The sequence below is a fragment of the Protobothrops mucrosquamatus genome, unplaced genomic scaffold (assembly GCF_001527695.2).
Source record: "Protobothrops mucrosquamatus isolate PMUCROS unplaced genomic scaffold, P.Mucros_1.0 scaffold2183, whole genome shotgun sequence".
In the NCBI taxonomy this organism is placed as follows: Eukaryota; Metazoa; Chordata; class Lepidosauria; order Squamata; family Viperidae; genus Protobothrops; species Protobothrops mucrosquamatus.
Genome location: NW_015388276.1, coordinates 123,361 through 145,548, shown reverse-complemented (window position 1 = coordinate 145,548; position 22,188 = coordinate 123,361).

Here is a 22,188-nt window from a genome sequence, read left to right as displayed (position 1 = left end):
TGGCCTTACTAAGGCATTGTAAAGTGGTATTAATACTTCACGTGATCTTGATTCTATCCCTCTGTTAATGCAGCCCAGCACTGTGTTGGCTTTTTTGGCAGCTGCAGCACACTGCTGGCTCATATTTAAGTGATTGTCCACTAGGACTCCGAGATCCCTCTCACAGTTACTACTATTGAGCAAGGTACCCCCTATACTACACCTGTACATTTTTCAGTACCGTTGTAACTTCAGACGGTCATTAAGCGAATTGCTGTAATTCAAGGACTACCTGTTCTTCAGTGCCAATGGATGTAAAGTTGGAGAACAGTTTCTTGGACAAACTTCATTAGCAAGTCTCACAGCTATTGTAGTCTGTGCTAATGAGCATTGGGTGCAAAAATTTCTGCAGTAGCTGATCACCTCCTGCAAGCTTATCTTTGGAATAATTCCCAGTGGGTAAAAGCTGAGCATTGCAGATACCAAGAAGAGCTATGGAAGAGCTGAGAAGACTCTTCTGTTTTTCATTCAGACTTTGTCTTCTCTTAAGTTGTTGTTTTTTCTTTCTTAAAAACTACATGCGTATGCAAAATGCCTTGAATTAAAATGGTTTGAGAATTGAAATTCCCCGTTTCATGCTTGAAAGAGTTGCTTCAAGTGCGAGGAGGCTCCTTTGCCTGCAAAACAAAATCATTTTAGAAGTGTTTGAGTTTGAAACAGGGTAATTTAAATTTAAAATGATTTTACCTTTAAACATTTTTGCTCATCACTGTTAAAAAGATAGTTCTTTTCAAGTGCTGGGGTGGAGTATTTATGTATGGCGATTGTCTCACCTGCATATAAATAAGCATTTACGGGAAATCTATAGAGGCTCTATTGCTCATATTGCTATGGAAATGAACTCACTTATACAATAATACCATTACAGGCATAATCTTTTGAACTGGAGGGCTTGAATAGGAGAGAAACAATCTGCATTGTCCTTATTGCTGTTGCAGCAAGAAAAGAGCCTAAAGTGTTGAGAATATTTGATCTGGAATGGACGGGATCTTATCAAAGTTCTCTAAGATCAAATGGAAGATCTGGGGTGTCGGAATTGTTGTTTCCATGTGCAAATAGTCCTCGAATTACAACCACAGAATTTCTGTTGCTAAGCAAGACGGTTGTTAAATGAGTTGTACCCACTTTTATAACTTTTGTCCCACAGTTGTTAAGTGAATAATGCCATCATTAAGTGAATCTGACTTCTCCCATTAATTTTACTTAGAAGAAAATGGCTAGGAAGGTCGCAAATGGCAATCATATGATCAGTGGACACTGCAAACGTCATAAATATATGTCGGTCGTCAAGGTTTGATCATGTAACTACGGGGCTACTGTGATAGTCGTAAGAGTGAGGACCAGTTGTAAGTCATTTTTTTTTTCAGAACTTTTGTAACTTGGAACGATCAATAAACAAATAGTTGTAAGTTGAGGACTACCAATAGTATTTTGCTGCATATGCTCTTCACTGGTTAATTAATACCGGTAGTCCTCAACCTATGACCATAACGGAGCCCAAAATTTCTATGGCTAAGTGCGAACAGTTAAGTGAATTTTGTCCCATTTTACAACTTCTTTGGCCAGAGTGTTAAGGGAATCACTGCAGATGTTCAGTTAGTAACACGATTGTTGAGTGAATCTGGCTTCCCCATTGACTTTGCTTGTCAGAAGGTCGCAAAAGGGGAATCACATAACTCTGGGACACGGCAACCGTCATAAATCTGAGCCAGTTGCCAAGCATCCCAATTTTGATCACATGACCGTGGGGCTACTGCAACGGTCGTTAAGTATGAAAAACAGTCATAAGTAACTTTTTTTTGGTGCTGTTGTAACTTCGAACAGTCACCAAATGAACGGTTGTAAGCCGAGCACTACCTGTACGTATCTCCTTTTATGAATGTGAAATATACGCTGAGAAAGACTAGAATAGAAAAAGTTACATGCAGCAACCCAAGATCAATCTGGCACCCTTCAGTGCTGGCTCTGGATGAAACAATGCATGCTTGGAAGAATGAATCATGCCTTGAACCATGACTGATATTAGGAGGTTAATAGTTAATGACTTGATGGGTGAAGAGATAAGATAAAAAGAGTGGTATGATACACAAATCAATATTTCCCATTAATTAACATTGAGGTTCTCAGATAACTGATATTTATTTTTCCTTCCTGGGAAAGCAAAATAAAGTCTGTTGTCATGGTTCCAACAGATGAAACTCTTCAAAAGAACTTCGAGGCATTGTTTATCTTAAAGAATCTTTTATTCGAGTAGCATAATATCGGCACTGCATAATCGAAGCCAAAAACTGAATTCCCCTTCCCTGGGCACTGTAGTATCAAAGCACAATTCCCTCCTCCAATTAATAGTCATAAATCACATTCCCCAATTAGCTTGAAGCAGGGACTTCCTCTCCAGCTTTCCAGCCCGGGCCAATTCTTTATCAGCTCTGGGCTCAATAACCTTGATTCTCACCGCTAGGTTTAGTGTTGTTATGTCTAACTGGATTCTCATTCACATTCCCCCCTCTCCCAGCATCATCTAACTCTAAAAGCAAAAGGGAAAAGATGGCTACATTTCCATCTGTTGTCAATGCAAAAACATCCAATGTTAGCAGTGTTGACATCTGTTTTGTCAGGCTCAGCTTTGCTAACCGTGAGGGAAAGCTTCCAGAATTTGAGCTGTCAATCCTGATCTAGCCTTTCCTATGTCTGTCATGAGGTCTGCTTCTACATCTCTTTTGCCTGAACAAGCTTTGTCCCATAGTATCTTAAGCCATCTCTGCTGAGCGATGTTGTGAGTATTTTTGATGTATTTTTTTGTTTTATTTTTTGTTTTATTAAATTTTTTGTTTTATTTTTTGTTTTATTTTTCAGAACCTGAAAAAAAAATAGCCTGAAAACAATAAACCACAATGCATCGCAAATCTGTAACGCCTAACCCTGAATTCCTCCAGCAAAAGATGCTCACGGTATATTAGGGGCATGGCTTATATAAGGCCCAGGACAGTCTGATCCATAGCCATTTACTGCACTGAAATTTGATATTACTAGTCATGACAAAGAGAATGTCATGGAAAATGGAACAATTTTCAAAGGTGTAGTTCTGTTAGTCATCAAATTAAAAATGGAGTGGTGGGACAGGAAGAAAACATGATTTGATTTGCTAAAAGAGTAAATGTCGAGGATACCAACTGATTCGGGGAAACCAACTGAGTCACTCTAAAACAGAAGAGGCACCAGTGCTCTCATATCAGATCATACTCTGCTTTGGAACCAGAAAAGGTTCATGTAAGGCTTTCAGGCAATCTGCTTCTGCAACCTTCTGTGATGTGGCTCCTTTTCCAGGAAGTTTTTTTTTAGACCCAGATGAAATTCTGGGTGGTTAAAAGGACTTTTACATACACAGGAGCCTGTTGCATATCAATTGGATAAGTTCCCCTGAGGTCCCCTGCAATTTTTATTATCTACCAAGACTTTTGCTTAGCTCAGCATTCAATTCTTAAGTAAGTGAGATCTTTAGAGGTGGGGGGCTGCGGATGGAGGAAACTCAAAGTAATAGCAAGCCACCTCCTTAGCTGGCTTTGCAAAGTTTCCAATTTCACCCTCCTTGGTTGACAAAGTTTCTCTCTTTGTGTAGACTTCTCTCGCTCGCTCTTTCTCTTTCTCTGTGTGTCTCAGTCCCTGTTTAATAAAGGTGCGCAGCAAGGGAGTCTGTCTGCAGACTTTTAATTTTGCTTGGAGAAGAATCTGCTTATTTTAAAACTGTATAATTACTGCTGGCTCAAAGCACCCCCTCATTACCAGAGTCTGGAAGGAATGCTGTGTAATTACAGCATTTGTCTTGTGCTGGGAGGGAGCAAAAGCTGGTGGGGAGAGGAAGGAGGAGAAGGAGGAGGCGAGGGTGAAGGGAAGGGATCTAGTCTTACTAGGTCTTAAATGCCAGAGGGGAAAAAAGTAAATCTTTTATAGCAGCTTTTCTCTAAGCAGGTTATCACCCAATCTCAAGCAGCTCCTGCTTTCATTCCCACTCCACCCTAGCAGTTAGCTAGGGTAAGTGGTTAAAGAAGGCTGATTTTTTTTTTATTCTTGCTCCAAGCTACTTGTAAGGTGGGGCAACAATTAAAATAACATATATGTTAGCAAAAGCCATTGTTATTCATTTATCTCCCCCTAAAATAACAGGCAGAGGGCAAAGGAAATAGGTTGCTATTCAGATTTCATTGGGAAGAGATTATTCTCCACTGTGGAAATATTTATGCAATGCGTTCTTTTTGCTGGAGTGAGAATCAGGAATGGAAACCAGGAATTTTTGTTGTTGTTGTTGTCTTGAGAATAATGGAAAATATGGGATTCTTATGGGATTTTTTTTAACTGTAATTGGCAGTTTGGTATGATTACTCGTCAAAATGCCATCATATAATGGTTTGTTGCAGTAGATTTCTTGAAATGGGGCACCAAGGACAGCAATGGAGTTTTCTGGAACAATTGGATAACTCATGAAATGGGAGAGACTATCTGGGGTTTATGTAGCCTTTTAGGGATTACTTTGGTTTTGTTTCAAAAAATATAAAATCAGGCAATAAACAGCAGCCTTCACTTTAGCCATATACTCTCCCCAAGTTGGCACGATTATTTTGAGGGAGTATATATTTCTATCATTTTTTAGCAATCCAGCAAGGGAGAGGAGAAAGAGCAAAGATAAATTTGTTACGACTGCCTTTGTCACATTGTTCAATGGTGGAGTCAGTAAGAGAACAAGGTGAACCTCAAAACATTTTAGGAGACACTTTTAGCCTCTGCAACCTTCTGTGAGGTGGCTTTTTTCCAGGAGGTTCTTGAGGGTCTTTGACATTTGAGAAAAGTTATATAATGGAAAAACAAGAACCCACTAGATCCTGGTTGAGTTAAGGTAGATCATTAACAGTCTTCCTATGATGTTGAAGAATCCAGGGACATGTGGTCCCCAAACACCTGGAAACTGCTGGCTTGAAGATGAATGGTCTAACACCAAGAATAAATAACATGTAGGTTCTTTCTATGTTTTGAAACACAACCTCATTATTCAGGACAAATAATAAGGGCTTATTAGAAATTTATATAGCCTCTGGAGAGTACCAGGTTGTCTATCCCAATTCAGTCTAATAAAGATTTTGTAACAAGTGGCTTTTTTTTTCAATCTTTGCTGTAGAATTTAGTGATTTGTACTGTATATGACAAGCAAAGCCACTTCATCATAGTTAAGAAATTAGGATTAAGAAGGGGAGCCTGGTTGGCACTGATGCAGACCTAATATTTTAAAAAGGAGTTGTGCAGCATATACTAGGAGGAGGAGGAGGAGGAGGAAGAGGAAGAGGAGGAGGAGGAGGAGGAGGAGGAGGAGGAGGAGGAGGAGGAAAAAAGAATATTGCACCTTTGTATGTGTATATCTTCCTGGGCTCTAAGATCACCACAGATGGGGACTGCAGCCAAGAAATTAAAAGACGCTTGCTTCTGGGGAGGAAAGCTATGGCAAATCTAGACAGCATACTAAAAAGCAGAGCCATCACCCTGCCAACAAAAGTGCGTATAGTCAAGGCCATGGTTTTCCCAGTTGCAATGTATGGCTGTGAAAGTTGGACCATAAGAAAGGCCGAGCGCCAAAGAATGGAGGCCTTTGAACTATGGTGCCGGAGAAGACTCCTGCAAGTCCCCTGGACTGCAAGGCGATCAAACTGGTCAATCCTAGAGGAGATCAACCCTGACTTTCTTTAGAAAGCCAGATCCTGAAGTTGAAACTCAAGTACTTTGGCCACCTAATGAGAAGGAAGGACTCACTGGAGAAGGGCGTAATGCTGGGAAAGATTGAGGGCAATAGAAGAAGGGGACGACAGAGAATGAGGTGGCTGGATGGAGTCACTGAAGCAGTAGGTGTGAGCTTAAATGGACTCCAGAAGATGGTAGAGGACAGGAAGGCCTGGAGGAACGTTGTCCATGGGATCGCGATGGGTCGGACATGACTTTGCAACTAACAACAACATGTGTATATGTGCATGTAAGAGTGAAAGAAATGATAAGATGGTCCACGAACCCACAGCCCATTCCTGGTCTGTCAGCCATTTGCACTGAGCCCCACTGGGAATTGTATATGCAACCTTCCTTAAAGAAAATAGAAGCAGGAAACTGGATATACCTCTGAGCTTGCTAGATAACAGGAAGAATTAAAGTACTCTGTGTTTGATGAGAAAAGAAAAGCAACAACCTGGAATTTCAAGAAAAGGACTGTTGATGGATATAAGGTGGTTGAGTCCTTAGAGAAAGGTGTACTTCAAGAAAAGCTTTTTTTTTTTTGTAAATCAAACATGGGGTTCGCGCTCTTTCTTTCCCTCCCCCCCTTTCCCACACATGCATGTTCTTCAGTGTATTGAGTCTGTTAACTTTGAAGATAAGGATAGGTGGTATTTGTAAGGATATATAATAATATCACAGCTTTTCCAAATCAGGTAGTTACTCATAAATCCACATTGATGAACAAAGCCTTGGCTGTGTTTCTCAGGCTTTTTATCTAATATGAAATATGTGTGCTTGAAGAGAGTAAAAGTTAAGAATATTTTATCCTTCTGAATTTGATATATATCTTACTCCTGTGGCTACATTATACGGGGCCTATATTTTCTGATTCAACTTCAGGATCTGGTAGTTATTATACCTTTTTCTTCAGTTTTTTACTGGGGATATTTCCTACTTAAGCATGCTTGTAGAACGAGACTGTGCGAAGAATAGAAATGATCATTGTTGTACAACCCTGCAGCACTTTTATCTAGGATTCATAAGATGTTCTGCAAAGTTTCATTAATTCCCTCAGAAACCCACTGAATTTCATGGGCCTACATCTAATAATTTAGAAGGTGATGTGTGATATGTGATATGTGAAAATTACTGAGCTGATTATGGCCTTGCATTCTAAAATCTTGTATTTAGTGCTTACCACCAAATGTTTTTTATATTTTCAAAATTTGGAATAGCCAACTTATGGCTACATGTTTCTTCACTTATAATGCAAGGTGTGAGAATTCTGCGTTCATTTCATAAGACCTGGAAGAATTCTGTCTTGCTGACTTGCTTTTTTGCTTGCTTCTTTGAACTTATTCTGAAATTTAACCTGGTTTGAAATGGTGGGTTGATTTACTAAAGTAATAGAGGAAGGACTACATCAACAGGTTTGGCATATACAGTAAAAATCTCAGGTTCAATCCTTGATTTCTCTGGTGTATAGGCGAGAATTAAGAATATAACTTTTCTTTGTAAGCCATTCTGGAAAAGCCTTTTTTCCACAATAAAAAAAAACCCAATGACTCAAAAAGAAAAGTAAACATAAATGTGGGCGTTGGGAAAACATTGAAACTCTTCCATTCCCCCCAGTCCTTCAAGTGCAGCGTGAAAACAATCTGGGAACATTGTCCAGCCTGCTGACTTTAAAACATGAAAACAAGGAGTACAAAATAATTGCTTTGCCCTGAAGGATAATAAAAGCACTCTCATCTCCTCATGCAAAGGAGAAATAAAATAAATGGCTTGTACCTCCCTCCCCCATGCAAGCCCTGTACTGTATGCCTTTATCAAAATATAAAATCAAAATCCTAGTGATTCCTATGAGAACAAACTGAACAGTCTTTCCTTTTCAAAGACCAGTGGCCTAGGAGCTGGGATGGAACCCGCTGAGATGACATGACATGGTTACAGAGCTCCTGGGCCACTTTTGAACTACTGCCTTATGTGGAAGTGCCGAGTTTATCAAATCTTTCTGACTCTCCCTCTTTAAACATTTTGATTATAAATTCCTCCAAGCAGGAGGTGGCGAATCATCTTAAATGATAGTAAATGACGTGGCTTGGATTGCAAATAACTAGCTGAAGTGTCTTAGAATCCCCAGCCTGCTGGGAATTGCCTAGGAGTTCCTTTTAGAGATATACAGGAGCTTGGGGAAAGCAAGTTATCTTAACTAATTAGGTGCTTTTTAGTTCTTGGCAGCGAAGGTAGAGAAATCCAGTGAAAAAAATTTCATCTCTTTAATGATGGATTGAAAAAAAGCCGTGTGATGAAACTGGTCTCTGTGTAGTAGATTAACACGATATTTTCTAAATTCTTTTCCAAATGTAGTTTATGGGTTATCTCAACATGGAATCTCTTATTCTTCACCTCACCTCTTTAAATGAACATGCATTAGCCTGAGACAAGACGCTAGTTAGGTCTTTGTAGATTTCATTCCATGGGAGCTTTCTGCAACATTTGCTCTCCAACTGTTTTGAACTACAGTTATCCTTACTTACCGTATATTGCTGACCAGAATAGACCAGAATATCTGAAAGGTACCACATTTGGAAATTCGTGGCTTTCACAGGAAGGGCAAGTGATATCATGTGCATTATGGGTGTCATCGTGCAAATGACATGATGCATGTGATGTCATTGTGGCTTGTAATGGACACATGACCCACATGGACCATATGGATATGAACATTCAATATGGTTTTAATATTTTAATATGGATATTAAAAAAGGCAGATCTCTCGGCCTTCTCGCCTCACCTCTGCCTTGCCCATCATGATGGAAACTTTTGAACTTTCAAGTCCATTCCTTCATAGTGGGAGGCAAACATACCAAGCAGTGCCTGCTAAATCCTTGTGGGTCCATTACACAGCAGCATTCACAGGCCACAGCAGACTCTGAAGAGCAATTTTAAATGCATGTGGTTTAGCCTTGATTCAACCCAGCATAGCTCTATTTGTTTATTCTGCAGATTTCTTTAGAATAGTATTAAAAAAAACCTTTTTTCTATTGTTGTGATATTATTTTCAGCAAATGGTCTACGAAATGTCTCATCAGAACCTTCTTTTTAACCTTCTTTAGGTGAAAATAGTTTCCAGCACCTATTAAATATGGAAACCTTGTAAAGATGGAGCACGGATGTGAGGTGTGTGAGGTACTTCAGATCCTATAACAGGGGTCTTGAAACTTGGCCCTTTTATGACTTGTGGACTTCAACTCCCAGAATTCCTCAGCCAGGCACACTGGCTGAGGAATTCTGGGAGTTGAAGTCCACAAATCACAAAGGGGCCAAGTTTCAAGACCCCTGTCCTATAATGATCAGTGTGGAATACAAGATGAGCAGATCCACTACAGTCCCTTCATTGCCTCTCCTGCATTGTCATTTTAGCAAGACTCTGAAAAAGGCCCCATTGTAATAACTCGCCTTGTCTCCTTCTTGTTAATTAACACCCATTGGGGGATTATCAAAGTCTGGCAGTTAAAACTTCCAATCCTGCCCCATTTTGCATGATGGTGATCTGCCCATTTACTCTGGTAGGCATTGTTCCCCTCCCTATAATCTATCAGCCCTCACTTCAGGAAAAAGAGGTTAATGTACTCCCACACTGAGTTAATGAGGACCAGGAATTACATCAGCAAACTGCAAACAGCAGCTCTAAAGTAACACAGGCCTTCCCGGGAGGTTGTTGACAGGGCCCATTATATCCTCTGTGTCTTTGTTTCATGGACTCTCCCCAACTTGCATCAGCCTTTTGCAGCTCCTTGTCATCAATAACGGGGTCAAGCACCTCCATACAAAGAGGTGCATCCTGGCTTTTTTGCCCATTCAGAAACAACTTGTATCTGTGGCTGGGCTGGGTTTTGTCGGGATGGGCAACAGGAACCATTTAGCACACCACAAAAGCTTGGCTGAAGATGTCTTTTTCCTTTACGGTGACCTCCACTGCTCCCTTCTTTGGTTTTCCAAGTATAGTACAGCAGTGGCAAAAGGGGAATTGCCACGTCTCTTTCCCATGCTTCCCACTGAGATTATAGAAGAGACAAAGAAAATTGTCAGTTTGCAACCCAGAGATTTGCTTTTATATGGTGGCTGGCTGACTGGCTGCATTCGTGGTTAAACTACCACTCAAGATTTCTAGTACTTGTGCCTAATTTATTTATTTAGCATATGTTATATCAGAAATGGACTAGCAATATATATTAACATTTCATCTAGATTAATAAAAGACAATAAAATATAAATGTTAAACAGATCTATGTTCAAATATCAGTGTCTAGGCCAGGGGTCTTCAAACTTGGCCCTTTTATCACTTGTGGACTTCAACTCACAGAATTCCTCAGCCAGGCACACTGGCTGAGGAATTCTGGGAGTTGAGGTCCACAAATCATAAAAGGGCCAAGTTTGAAGACCCCTTGGTTTATATTTAAAAAAAATCAGATACTAGACCGGTATAAGCCCTCAGCTTATAGCCAGTCACGATGTGATCTACAGTTTGACGTAGGACCCGCAGTCACACTGAAGGGAGGATACTACCGTGTTTCCCTGAAAATAAGACTGGGTCTTATATTAATTTTTGCTCCAAAAGACGCATTAGGGCTTTTTTATCCAGTTATATTCAGGGAAATAAGGTACTAAATGCACCCATCTGGCTGCCAATCTTAACTGGGGCTTATTTTTGGGGTGGGGCTTATATTATGAGCATCCTGAAAAATCATTCAAGGGCTTATTTTCTGATTGGGGAAACATGGTGTGCCCCATTTATACAGAGAATCCCGGCAGATGCCGTATGAGGTACAAATCCTATTGAAGATTGTCCATTGCTGACATGGTAGTTCAAAGCCTGTGACTTTTTTTTTTGTGGGGTCATTTATATGTCTTCCTATGCCTGGAAGTCCAGTTTTCTAGTTCCACCCAGTCAGACTGTTCTGAAGACTTTCCTGGCTCTCACAATACATGTCAACGAAAATGAAAACGTGTGCCCTATGGTTCTTGAACTGAAACAGCCTCCATATTACATATTTATTTGATTGATATAAATTGATTTTTTTCTTTATACATGCACTGGAAATTATTTTCCTGTATGACTATTAATATCAAGCTTGTGCTTGTGCACAAAGCTTGTGCTGCCGATCCCTTTACAAAAATGTTCTCTGAATAAAGTCATCCCTTATACTGTAGTGTTGTAAATTAAAGCGGTTTCTCACATACTACAAAATACTTTTGTGTTTTACCTTTTATTTTCAAGATCCTCTAGCGTGCTTTTGAAGGCAAAACCTCTTTGCACTAAAACATAGATTGATTATATAGCTTTTATTTTGGGGGAGGGAGGGGGAAGTTCTTGAAAATCATCTGAGTAGACAACAGCTGAATCAATTAATTCTTTGGTGATGAACATGTGATTCCCTTACTTAAAATTGTTCAGACAGGAAAAGCCAATGTACATTTTTAAATGTGGAGTCATTTTTCTCTGGGTTTTTTTTTTTTTTTTAGCAATCAGTACTTTTAACAAATTATCTGAAATGACCAACTCTTCTATTGACTATGCTTCCCCACTGTTATTTATGTAATTCTTGTTTCAACCTCAGTTGCCCTAAAAAGAAAACCAGATGCTCATGAAAGCTTTATTGATTCTTTGCATTTATTAAAAAAACTGTACTATTCTACACCAGTATGGTGTAAAATTAAGGTAAGGAGAATTAAGAACATCTAAACTCAAGTACACCCTCATCTATGGAAATTCACTATAAGTAACTTCAGACTAGCCACAAATCTTCAGTCCAGTCTCCATCACAAATTTACTTTGTGGCAAAAATGGGAAGCGACAATATTATTATATGTAGATCTCATTGAACTCCAGGAAAAAAAAGGCTGTGCAGGTAGCCATCAACTTAACGACCATGATTGAGCCCCAAATTTCTGTTTCTAGGTAAGACAGTTATTAAGTGAATTTTGCCCCATTTTATAACCATTCTTGCCATGGTTGTTAAGTGAATCACTGCAGTTGTGAAGTCAGCAACACGGTTGTTAAATCAATCTGGTTTCCCCATTGACTTTGCTTGTCAGAAGGCCACAAAAGGTGATCACGTGACCCCCCTGGGACATAGCAACGGTCATAAACATGAGTCGGTTGCCAAGCGTCTGAATTATGATCACGTGACCATGGGGGATGCTACAACAGTTTTAAGTGTGAAAAATGGTCATAAATCATTTTTTTCAGTGCCGTTGTAACTTTGAACAGTCACTAAATAAACTGTCGTAAGTCGAGGACTGCCTGTATTGAAAGTTTGGGGTAGTTGCCCAGTTTTATTATCTCCATAAAATGAGAGATTTATTTGCTAGTCAGTTTTTGGCTGGATTGGAAAATTTCACCAAAAGACGTTTCAGTTCAAACCTAGAAATGTTATAGTCTACCATTGTCTTTCTCGTGTATGCTGATTGCAAATCTAACAAAGCCAAAATACTGCTTACTCCTTTGTAGCTTCAGTCAATTGAATCTAATCAGAATGCAGATTATTAATACATAACAATAAATCAGAAACCAAATAAAAAGTACAAAAATATATAGAAATTCGATTATCAGTGCCTATTCATCACATATAATATCCATTCTCTTCAACTCTTCATTCTCTTATTCTAAACCCAATTAGAAAGTATAAACTGCTCAATATTTTTAGCTTTCAATCTACTTAAAGTAAAATTAAATAGACAGTGTCAGACTTTCAACCTGAAGTGAGTTTTATAGCACATTTTTCCATTTTTGGCACTGTTTTTTTAAAACTGCCTGATGTCAGTCTTGTAAGACTGCAAAGAATGAAACTTCTGAATCTGGAAAAATTCATGTTTTGCATTGTTATTAATTTAGTATTCAGCCACGAGAACCAATGAATCAGGGTGGAAACAAGTCCCATCTATCCCCTAAGTAACTATTATTTGGGCCTGTGTTTAAAGTCATGTCAAGTTCTTCTTGATTTTGAAAGAGCTTTTAAATATTAGACATGTTTCCCCTTAACTATAACAGTATTCTTGCTTGCTCAATCCCAAATTCTGGCCAAACCCAAAAGGCTGTAAATAACACAGTTCAAATGCTGGTTGTATACATATCCTTTAATTAAACCATGGATGAATGACCCAACTATTAAGCAAAGACAGAAATATGTGGAGTGACAAAAACAGTGGCATATCTTAGTATATATGAAAAAAGGTTGTTCCTACCCATTTAAATACATGCCTTGCTACAAATCACAAGGGGTAGAGTAATTTAAGAGGGGGGGGAAGCATTATTGTAGATACATACCGTAATAATATGAAATATAATGAGGCACAAGAAATTTGTGAATGCATTACATCATCATAGCTCTCTCTTGTATAAAGTTATATAGACTAATGTGCTAATGTTAAAGCCGCCCTGAGTCCCTCTGGGGAGAAGGGCGGCATAGAAGTTTAAATATAAATAAATAAAATACTTGGAAGCACTTATTACATGTGCATATGCATAATTGTGCTATCAAAAAATGCAATGCTAGAAGCTGAAACATATGAAGAATGATTGCAGGAATTGGGTATGGCTAGTCTAGTGAAAAGAATGATTAGGGGATGACATGATAGCACTGTTCCAATATTTGAGGGGCTACTACAAAGAAGAGTGGGTCACCCTATTCTCGGAAACACCAGAAGGCAAGACAAGAAGCAATGGATAAAAACTAATCAAGGAGAGAAGCAACCTAGAACTAAAGAGAAATTTCCTAACGGTGAGAACAATTAACCAGTACAACGGCTTGCCTTCAGAAGTTGTGGGTGCTCCATCATTGGAGGCTTTTAAGAAGAGACTGGATAGCCATTGTTCTGAAATGGTATAGACTCTCCTGTTCGAGCAGGGGATTGGATTAGATGACCTCCAAGGTCCCTTCCAATTCTGTTATTCTATGTTGTATGTGCAATTATTTGCTTGTTAGCATACCCCCCAAATTAAAAACCCATGGAAGAAAATCTTTTCCTCTATCAATAATAGACATCAACTGGCAAGGTGATTTAGCTTTAAATCTTTATCCAGGGTAATATTAGTCTTCATATTATCTCAGAGTGAGTGATAAAGATACAGTACACTGATCAATAAAGCAATGGCCCCAAAATTATTGTTAATAAAAGATATCCTACAACAATTAAACATAATTAAACAAAAAAGGGCCATCTTCCTTCTAATTTACCACGGCCCTTTTTAATTTTCAAATATATAGCTTATCTAAGCCAAGTTCTTCTTAGAACTTGACTTAAGTACTTCAAGTGGTTCCTCAGTTAGATCAACATCTCTACTAACTATCCAACTAAGCAACTAACCAACCAAATCCTTTCATATAAACATTTACTGAGCTCACATATCAAGTCCACATTTTAGCCCACTGTTTTATTCCAAACTTATTTTGACAGCATCAGGTTTGGGGATGTTGTTAGTGCTTCTACCACACTAGTTTTCTATTGTATGGCACTGGACTTCAAAATTCCTTTAATCCGCAGGCCCTGGATTTTAGCATGAATATTCCATGGATTTCAGTATGAGTAGTAAAAGGCAGTAAAGATTCTCAAGAATGAAAACCAAATAATTCCATTTGTTTGGGTTCCCATAGGGAGATTTTTAACAGTTCTTCCTATTCGGAAGGCCCAAATGACCAGTTTGGGTAGGTCAAAATAGACTAGACCATTAGAATACTTTGGTGCATAGAAATTACTTCAAACCAATAAGCACCTCGGATAGGTTATTACACCACCAGAGATTAAAGAGTAAAATCCTTCATTCTATTTTCAGTGAAAAATGTATAGTTTTAAACCAATAAGATGCCTACTGTCCTTGTGCTATCCGAAGCTCAAGTTAGCTTCAGAGGAAGCTTTATATTGCTTCTCTGCATGGATTAATATGCTGGCCTTACCTTCTTCTTATCGCTTATAAAAAGTGGAAGCAACTGACTCATTTAATGAATACAGTGCAAAAGATACAGCAAAAAGGTCTCTTTTGGGGCATTCCTGCATGGATCGCTGCTCTGAATCCTTCCCCTGGCCTATCAGAACAGACTAGGGAAAGTGAACTGTAGGCTACCTGTGATGCAGGTAATCCTTATTAGACTTTTATGTGTGCTTTAGCTATCATAAATTTGGGCAATGCTGCTGTAAGTTTCTCCTCTCCTTTCACATGCCAGTAGCCAGACGTCTTGCTGCCTCCTGCTAAAATAAATTTAGGAAGAGCATTACTTTTATAAGTAGGACTAAAGGGGGTGTGTCTGCAACCATCAGAATCATGCAAGCCATGGTATTCTGCATGACACTCTATGGAAGCAGAGTTGGTGTGTGAAGAAGCAGGTTAGAAAGAGCATTGACACTTTTGAACTTTGATTTAGAGAATACTGTGGATAGCTAAGAAAACAAACAAATGGATCTTCGGACAAATCAACCTTCTCACTTAGGGCAGAAATGACCACATTCAAGTTATCCAACTTGGACAGATATTGCAAAAAATCTCCCTCTCTGAAAAAAGCTGTAATGTCAGAAAGGTGGAAGGAAGGAGAAAAAGAAGACAAATGTCTCTTTTCTTTCTCCCCTCTTATTGCTGCATTTGTTTTAATGATGTTTTTAAATTACTGTTCTATATTTTATGTTTTTAAAAATGATTCAGGATGTTTTTGAATATTTTAGATGATGATGGTGATGATGATATCGACATAATACATTCAGGCACACATTTACTTTAGTTTTGCACCTAAAACTATGATTGATGAAGTGCATTATTGAAACAGTGGGGAATAAGTTCCTTGTATTTTGCACCATATTCCAATGGAATGTATCATCATCATTAATCACTGTGATCATCTGCAATGTTGCCTTTAACCCCGTGAAATATCAACACCAGGTCCTTAGGAAGGACTCAGTAGGTGGATAAAAATGCCAAATCCAGTCTAAACATCTGGCTGACTATACAACCAACCATAATAATCACCCTGGGCAGCTCTAAAGGAACATTTGGTCATTTCCAAGTCCTTCACATCCATTTGGAATGTTTGTCTTCCTTCTCTGTCCTTGACATGTCAAGAGGTAGAATACACAATCCCAGTTTGTGGGAAATTGTAAGTCTTGCTACAGGTAAGATCCACAAGTTCCCCTTTAAACACTATTTTAGAAGTGGGAAGTAAGCAGAACCAACTCAGCTTATTTCTCTTTTTCCTGCTTCCTTGTAATATTTGAATACTTTCTGAGGCAGTGGGGGACACAGATGTATATTGTCCTAGACACATACGCATGTAGTGAACTTGGTCTGTGATGTTTGTAGGCTTAAGCCATGGAGGAAATCATAGAGTAGAACAAACACTAAGTTAACCCCATCCACCCCCAAAATAGGAACTCTTCCCTCCCCTAAGAGACATTTCTTTTTCCATACTGCTTGATGGGAGCAAACAAATAAATACTCTAATACTCTTTGAACATGTGATTGGTTGAAAGAGGTAGCATGGGGGGAAAAGGGGGAATGTGAAATGAAAAATGTCAGCCTAGTATTTTTGTAATGTGAAATTCTGGTCTGCTTTTAGTTATTAGGCAATGATCTCTGAACTTACAGGTCGAATTGGTGGAGAAGAAAGCAATATGAAGAGGGCAAACCAAGGTCCAAAAGCCTCTTAAATATTAAAACTCATACAATCTCATTTTTTTTCTGAATGATAACACTGCTGGAGAAGGCCGTTCTAATGCTCCCTTGCAGATTTTTGAGCTGTGGGCTAGAGGAGGTTTGCTATAAAATATAGAAACATTGACAAAGAGGATTTGGGCAAGAAGGAATGCTATATCTCTTTGCCAAGGATTATACTGGCATCTTTTTTTAAAAAAAACTGTATGTGTGTATTTTTGTGTTTCTCTCCGTGTGTGTTAATTCCACCCTATCCCACTGTAACAGTTTGTAGCAGTATCTCCAGGTTTTTTTTTAAGTCAAAAGAGCCAGCTGTAAATCTCTGCAAATAAGTCAAGGGGAAACAGATGTTATGCGTAATCTGGATCAAAAACAGCAGATTAAAATAATTCATATCTAAGCCATCAAATAAACTATGTGTACTGCTTCAGGTCTGAGAGAGAGAGAGTTTGGGGAAGAAGAGTGACTTTTATCCACCTTGATTTAATCCTGTTTTAATTCAGCCTATAATGGTTCATTCTGTAAAGAATCCTTTGTGAGAAATGAAGATAGAATTTCCCCCTCCTTCATTCTCAATTATCTCTTAGTTCATCGGTGTTACCTTTACAGTTGAAAGTCTTAGTGACTCTAGGAGGCTATGCTCATCTCCGATTCTTAGTCGAGGGAGCTAGCTTTGTCTTAAGACATTTCTGTGGTCATCTGGCCATTATGACCATATGTCGAAGTACAAAACACTGTTACTTTCCCACCGAAGTGGTACCTATTAATCTACTCGTATTTGCATGCTTTCAAAGTGGGAGACAAGCAGGAGCTGGGGCGAGTAATGGGAGCTCATCCTGTTGCTCAGGTCTCAAGTCCAAGCTATTAGATGTCCATCTGACAAGCTCAGTGTCTTTAATTTAATTGGCTGAGCCTATTTGGATAAAGACAGTGCTATCTTTGGCCAACTAGGGAAAGAGTAATGGTGACCAAGGGGTTGGCTCTAGATGGAGCACCATGTGATCAGATTTGGGGTATTTGAGGATTTTGTTCTCAAATTGAACCCCAAGTTGTATCTCTCAGACTAATATGCTAGTCAGAACATAGTTATCCTTCAGATTTTCTATGAATTTTGTGGTGGAGTTCTCAGCTGCAAAGTGGTACCATAACATATGATGAATTGGGTGCCCTAAATCAGTTTTGACTCCTGATGACTGTATGAATAAATGCTTTTCAGTTAAAAAAAAGAGATGATGATACTTCCAAGGACATTGAAGCAATATCATTGGTCCTGCCCATCCATCTGAACTTTTCTTTTCCTTCTTCTCAAAATATTATTAGCTGTTCATATGATATATGCAAAGCTTCTATTTATTTCAGAACCCATCTCTTTTGGTTTAGAATAAATTGACTGGTTTGTCTTATAGTCTATACCAGTGTTTTTCAAGATCTGTAGACACGCTGACTGGGGAATTCTGAGGGCTGAAGTCCACACATCTTAAGAATTGTTAAGTTTGAAAAACACCCGTCTATAATATTCTTAGTAACCATCTCCAGATCCATAACTTGTAGACAACTTTTTTCTCTTAAACTTTTTGCAACCATAAATCTAATGCCATGACTTTAATTTGGGGTATGGGAGGGTTTTGTCCAAAAAAGATCTTTATCTTTCAGTACCTCTTTTTCACTATTTGGGTGAAAAAGATTAATCTGGTACTTATTGTTCAAAAATGTATACATGGTGAGAAAATATGTTTAAAATGTGCATTTAAGAAAATGTCTTCAAATACAAATACACTCAGTCACACACACACAAATAATGTATGCATTAATCAGAAATAAAACCAACACATAACCAACTGGTAGGTCGTTAGCCAAAATGTATTTAACTTGTGAAATGGTTTGCACAATATGCGGATGGTGTGTCTCTGTATTGTAGAACAGAACTATGGCAGCCTTTTGTATGTCTAGCCAGCATTGTTGTCATTTAGTCTGGGCAATTATTCTTTTCCCTTTCACAAAGGCTAACTTAAGTCATTGACTCCAGGAAAGCTGGAGACTGTCTAATTTCCCAAGCCTTTCTTGCCCCATTACAGTTTCTATTGGTTTTTCACTGCAAGAGGTTCTTGCCTTGAAGTTTCGTGTTTCTTCATCCTGGTCTACAATGGCCCTGGGGTTCTAATCATGGTGACATCAGCATTCTCAGTTCTCTTAACCTCAGGCTGAAACTAGCTGAAAACAAGAAGAAGACTCTGGGGTGGGCAATGGGTGGAGAGGCAAGAGAAACAGGTTTGTACCTTCACACTGGCTATCTGTATCCTGTGTATAAATCACAGCTCATTGAACAAGTTGGTCAGGCAAAACATTGCTTGTGTACAGAGGTCTTTTGTCACAACAAAGAGAGCGGCTTAAATTGACCAATGTAGCAGAAAGCTCTGAGCACTATCTATTGACGTGTATCATGTATTGAGTTATTTTCTTTTTTTCTCAGGGTCTAGCTTCTCATCTGGGGTGGGCGGGGGCAGGCTTCTTCTTTCTTCGCCTTTCGCCACCCTTCTCAATCCTGAAAGAGATTCCTCTTTTCCCTCTCTTGTTTTTTTACCCCTTGCTGAGAGAATTGTCTTCCGAGCTGAATAGGACTGTCGGTATTCAGAGGGTGACGGAGGCCCTGACCCACTGGTGCCGTCAAAGCAAAAACACGATGTAGGGCAAAACAATCACAACTTCACAACTCCAGAGAATCGGTTGCCCTGCACTCAGTGGCTATTGTGTGAGAGAGGCAGTAAATGTGTACGAGTGTGGTTGGAATGGTTAGTGAAGTAGGAGAAAGAATAAATTTCTGCTCCGTTGTTGTTAGCATCAGCATCTCTCCTCTGCCAGCCAGACTTTACAAATAAATCATGTCAAAAGCAAATAGAGTTACATTATTTTAGTGCTTTTCAGAGTTGGGGGATAAGCAGCTACATGGGAGATTCAGTTTCTGGTGACGCCTGTAAATGAACTGAATAGCATGAGCGCAAGGTGTCTGCCGAGTTATGCATTATTAAGTCCCATGCATTATTAAGCTCTATTCATGTTAGATAGTCATTGTTCTACTCATGAAAAAAGACAGGAAGAGGCAACCATTTCTTTTGACTCAATAGAGCTGTTTCTTCTCTTGTAAACTCGAGCTATTAACTGAAGCACTTGATGTCGCCTTATTTCAACACGGTGACAAGGAGAGGTCTTTTTCCCTCCCTGTGGCTTTTTCAGACAGCTGCTCTGAAACAGAGCTAGTATATTTCGCATTCAGGATTAGCAGGAAATCCCAGTTCAATAAGGAGAGGGTCTAATGCCACTTCCTTTTCTCTTAAAATTCTATAGACTCTTCAAGCTAGTAATGTAGCCGTGCTTGGCCTCTAGCTTGTATTAGCCAACATCTTGACTCATTTTCTTATTAGAAAAGCCCAGTATCTGTCTTATGGATCTGTAGAGTCAGCTGCTGAATCAGTCTCTAGTCAGATGCTTTATCACACAAAGATAATAAAGAAAAAGTTACATAAATTTATTCTGGAGTTTGTGACATCATAAACCAATTCTTCATAATCAACATGCAATTTTTCAAAAGAACATAAAACCACGTATCAGATGAGAAGGATGGCACATAAATCTAATAAATACATATCAGAAGAAAGGGGCATGGATCAATTCAGGAGTAACAGTATATTCAAAAGGGTAGGACTCAATCCTGACATTATGCCCATCATCTTGCAGAGAGGCCAATAAATTAACTACACATACTTTGGATGTTTTTATCCTACCATATATAGCTAAGTCTTAGAAACTAAAGATTTCAGGAATTAAAGAAACTAAATCCAGATCCTCCCAGTTGTCTTTCATGATCAAGTATTCAGTCATAAGACTGCATTTCAGGCCATAAAACAGAAGAGCAAGTCCTTCGTACATGAATTCATTCTGTTTGGGGGCTAAATATTAACTAGGAGGCTTTTTAAAGCCAATCTTTTCCCTAAATGAAGTATTGTACTTTTATGTTTTTTTATATCCCTCCAGATCACTTCAGAACATGGCATTATTTTGTACTGTAGCAGCCCTAATTCAGCCATTGCATCCTGCAGAATAACAGCACGCAGTAAGCTAAGCCAAGGAATAAATCATTTTAAAATGATCCATTCCTTTGATGGATTCAGGATTCAAGATTCAGTTCAGGATGCAGTATTGAAAAGGGCTGAAGATGCTGGGAATAATCAAAGTTGTATATCTAGATGAGAGGAAATTGGAAGAAAGAAAGGATGGTTTAGTAGTTGGCCCTTTGCTAATCTAGGCAAGAGGCAGCTGAGAGAGAACATTCAAAATTTTGCAATAGCTTTTAGCTGCATTCTGTTTCTCCATTCGCTTCTCAGCCTTCACTGTGTGTTTGTGTGACTATCGGTAAAAAAAAAAAGTTCCATCAGACTTTCTAACTTCTCACAAGATCTCAAGAAGTTAGAAAGTCTGATGGAACTTTTTTTTTTACCGATAGTCCCACAAACACCTGGCGAAAGCTGAGAAGCAAATGGAGAAACAGAATGCAGCTGAAAGGCAGGTTAGTAAAAAAAAACGCTTGGGGGAGGCGAGGGCATCTGGGTGGGGGCGGGCGTGGCAACCTACCCTACATGGCTTCGGCAGGTGTCTGGCAGGGGGAGGGAAGCAACTGGTCTACCACCATGCTAGCGCTGCCACGTTGCTTCTCTACCCCATGCACAGGCCCCGCTCCACCCCTCGCATGGAGCGCCCTGCTCCCGCTACTCCCCTCCACCCCCACGCAGCACCTTCTTTCCAGATCCAATGCGTCACTTCCTCCGCTGCCATGTGCAAAAAAAAAAATAAAGTTCAATCAATCAATCAATTCCAACTTTGTGAGATCTTTTTTTTCCTGCGAGAAGTTGAAATTGATTGATTGATTATTATTTTTTTGCACACGGCGGCGGAGGCCTAAAGCGAAAAGGTTTTATAAAACCCAACTTAAAAAGCCACTTGCCCGGGGAGATTTTGATGCAGGTTGCTCATGGATGGGACTGAAGGCCTAGGACTGGGGTGATGGCACATGCCCACAGAGAGGGCTCTGCGTGCCACCTGTGGCACACGTGCCATAGGTTCGCCACCACGGCACTAGATGATAGCAAAGTGAACATTTTCTGTATCTCTTTCAAGCGTTTCTCAATATTGGAAACTTGAAAATGTCTGGATATCAACTCCCAGAATTCCAGTCAGCCATGCTAGCTGAGGAATTCTGGGAGTTGAAGTCCAGACATCCTCAAGTTGCCAAGGTTGAGGAACACTGAACTATGAGTTCATGTCGTAGTCTTCCAGATTTTTGCAGTCAAGATCTGATACCCCTAATTCCTCTTGCTATTTTTGGCCGGTATAAAAGGATTGGACAATATCTGCTTTCTAGTGCAACGGAAAAATAACACGGAGAGATGAGAAACATTAAATATTCCTTGGGTGTGGTTGGGTAAGTTCAGCAAGTCAACTGCTTTTCCCAAACTCATCAACTTTTATTTGACAGCAAATAGTTTTGTTTTGTTTTGATGTAAGAGGTTTTAGAGAGCATTTTAATGAATAGAGGCCAAGATCATCAGTTCTTTGGCCCCCACAATGCAGTATGTGTGAATGTGGGAAAGGGAGGGTACTTCACCCCTCCCTTCCCTGCAAAATAATAAATGGATTTTTTCCCCACT